Genomic DNA, 3,888 nt, shown 5'->3' on the forward strand with positions numbered 1-3,888 from the left:
TACGCAGCGTTTTTGGAGGTTTTCTGCGAGAAGGAAGCGGACAAGCTGCCTCCCCACAGGTCCTACGATTGCAAGATTGACCTCCTGCCGGGGGCGACGCTGCCGACCGGGAAACTGTATTCCATGTCTGAAGACGAACTGCAAGAACTCCAGGAGTTCATAGATCACAACTTGAAGCGCGGTTTCATCCAGGAGTCCAAAACAGTGGGGGGCAGTCCCGTGTTTTTCGTGAAGAAAAAAGACATGAACCAACGGAGATTAGTTTGTGATTACAGGTCATAAATTCGAGGACAAAGCCCACGGAATTCCCCATGCCCAAGATCGACGACCTACTCGCGACGGTGAGGAAGGGACGCATCTTCACCAAGTTGGATCTTCGGGGGGGGGCGTACAACCTCATACGTGTGCGAGAGGGCGACGAGTGGAAGACGGCCATGTTTACGCCCTTGGGCACCTACGAATACAGAGTTATGCCATTTGGTTTACAAAATGGCTCCCATTGTTTTCAAGCTTTCATGCACCACGTCTTAGCGGGACTCCTTTACAAGAAGTGCGTCTGCTTCCTGGACGACATCCTGATTTTTTCGGAATCGAAGGAGGCTCACGAGAGGGACGTCAAGGAGGTCCTGCAAAGACTATGGGAGCACAGACTTTACGCCAAACTGGAGAAGTGCCAGTTCGACATGACGGAGGTGGATTTCCTGGGCTACAAGCTGTCCGACAAGGGACTCGCCATGGACAGCACCAAGGTCCGCTCGGTGTTGGACTGGAAGAGCCCGCGCAATCGGAAGGAGGTCCAGAAGTTCGTCGGCTTCGCTAACTTTTATCGCAAGTTCATCAAGGGGTTCGCGATGGAGACGGCAGCCATCACGGATACCCTCAGCTCCAAGAAGAAGAAGTTCACCTGGCCGGACCAGGCAGAACAGTCCTTTCAGAGACTCAAGCGTCTCTTCGCGTCCGAAGAACAGCTGCTACACGTCAACCCCAGCAAACCAATGAGGGTTGAGACGGACGCCTCGGACAGAGCAGTGGGGCGGTCCTGTTGCAACAAGATCCGCAAGGGGACTGGAGGCCGTGCGCATTCTACTCCCGAAAACTCAGCAAGTCGGAACAGAACTACACCATCTGGGACAGGGAGTTGCTGGCCATTCATGCAGCCTTCAAAGAGTGGCGGCACTTCCTCGTCGGAGCCAAACACACGGTGCAGGTACGCACGGACCATAAGAACCTGGAGTACTGGCGCACGGCGCGGTTCCTGAACCAGAGACACATCTGCTGGGCGGAGTTCTTTGCGGATTTCGACTTCAGGATAGAATACATCCTGGGAGGCAACAACGTCATGGCGGATGCGCTATCCAGGAAGCCGCAGTATCTCGAGGAAGCAGCACCGGTGGCAGCCGAACACATTTTCACACCGGAAGCGTGGGCGTGCGCTTCGGCCACCGTGGACCTGGACGCCGTACGTCGCGCGCTGCAGACGGATTCCTTCGCACGATCCAAGATGGAGGAGGTGCGGAGAGGCACAGCGAAGGACGACGAATTCCAGAGACGCGACGGACTGCTCATCCGCAAGGGGGCCCTCTACGTGCCGGGGGACGACCTCCGCACGAAAGTGCTGCAGCAGTTACACGACGCACCCAGCGCACTTTGGCAAGGTCAAGACGGCGGAATTAGTAGCCAGAGACTTTTGGTGGCCCAAGATGAGGGGAGAAGTCGCGGATTACGTCACGAGGTGCGACACATGCCAAAGGGCCAAACCAGTACACAGGCCACCGGCAGGATTGTTGGAACCGCTACAGACGCCTCTCGAGCCGTGGGAGAAAGTGGCCCTGGACTTTGTCACAGATCTGCCCAGCTCGCGAGGCAAGACAGCGGTGCTAGTGGTCGTGGACCTGTTCACCAAGATGGCGCACTTCATTCCTTGCGCGAAGGTGGCCACGGCGGAACAGACAGCCAAGCTGTTCATAGACCACGTGTTCAAGGTTCACGGCTTGCCGCGGTCCATCTTGTCCGAACGGGGTCACCAATTCATCTCGAGCTTCTGGCAGAAGCTGCTGGGCATCCTGAACGTCAAGATCAACTTAGCGTCGGCAAGACATCCGCAAACCAACGGACAAGCGGAGAGGGTCAATGCCATCATGCAGCAGTACCTGCGATGCTACGCGAATCAACAGCCCTCAACTTGGGTGGACTACCTTCCGCTAGCCGAGTTTGCCTACAACAACACGAAGCACGTATCCACAGGGGTGACACCGTTCTTCGCTAACAATGGACGGCATCCCAGAACACAACACCGTCTTTACGCTTTCATATGCGTAGAAAGACGACGAATAAGCTTTGATTGGGCTTATATCAATTCGCATGGTGTTTTTTGGGTGTGCACCAAAATCACCCCCGAACAAAGCAAAAAGTTGTTTTGGGTTGCATCTACATAAAAAGAAGATGATAAAGCTCTGATTGGGCTTATTTAAAATAGGTGTTTTGTGGGTTAGAATGCACATTCACTCAAAAATCGCAGAGTGACATGTTTGTTATCAGCCCAAATCAAGAATAGGTGTTTTGGTTATATCGGAATAGAAAGAGGACGAATAAGCTTGGATTGTTCTTTCGGTGTTCATTCACCCTAACCCGAAACCTATCCCGAACCCGAACCCTAACACCAACCCTAACAGTAACCCTAACACCAACCCTAACAGTAACCCTAAGCCTAACCCTAACCCTAACCCTAAAACACCGACCCCGACCCCGACCCGAACCCTAACCCTAACCCTAACCCTAACCCTAACCCTAACCCTAACCCTAACCCTAACCCTAACCCTAACCCTAACCCTAACCCTAACCCTAACCCTAACCCTAACCCGAACCCGAACCCGAACCCGAACCCGAACCCTAACCCGAACCCTAACCCGAACCCGAACCCGAACCCGAACCCGAACCCGAACCCGAACCCGAACCCGAACCCTAACCCTAACCCGAACCCGAACCCGAACCCGAACCCGAACCCGAACCCGAACCCGAACCCGAACCCGAACCCTAACCCTAACCCGAACCCGAACCCGAACCCTAACCCGAACCCGAACCCTAACCCTAACCCGAACCCGAACCCTAACCCTAACCCTGACCCTAACCCGGACCCTGACCCTGACCCTGACCCTGACCCTGACCCTGACCCCGACCCGGACCCCGACCCGGACCCGGACCCCGAACCCTAACCCTAACCCTAACCCGAACCCGAACCCGAACCCGAACTGTCAGAGCCACCCGTTGGTCCCAGCTCACAAGAGACCCAAGTCCAATCCAGTTTATTTACAAAAGTCTTTATTGAAGATCATTGCTCCTTTTACATTCCATCTCCGTGGCTCCACGTCTGTAACATTAGACCGCTGCACTGCTCCCGGTGCTACTCTCCGCCCCTTCTCGCAGAGCGTCCTGCTCCGATCTCCTCCCCCTGTCTCCTTCTTGCTCTGCTCCCTCTGACACACTGGTAACTCCACCCCCTTCACTCCGTTCCGGCTGAGAAGCCGGCTCCGGTGTCCAACTCCCACTGGGGGTTCTCCCTTCGCTCCCCTGCTCCTGCCTGCTTCCCCCTTGGCCTCCCCTTGGTCTGACCAGGGGGGCCCCCTTCTGGGAGTCCTCTGACTCACTGGACAGACTCATGGACGACCTTTGGTCATCGTCATCCTCCTCCTCATCTCTCTGGGATTCTTCCCCCTCGCTCTCTGTCTCCTCCCCCATCTGCTCTTCTCTCCCTGAAACCCTGACATCCATCCCCCCCTCGAAGCCCCCCCTTCCCCCCTCCCGCTCGTCGGGTGCAGGTTGTGGAAGCTGCGGCTCTTCGGGGGTAGATTCGGGATACAGGTCGTCTATTTCAATGTTCTCTGCTGGCAG

Source organism: Podarcis melisellensis (genome assembly GCF_964234715.1).
Source record: "Podarcis melisellensis genome assembly, chromosome: W".
NCBI classification, from domain to species: Eukaryota; Metazoa; Chordata; class Lepidosauria; order Squamata; family Lacertidae; genus Podarcis; species Podarcis melisellensis.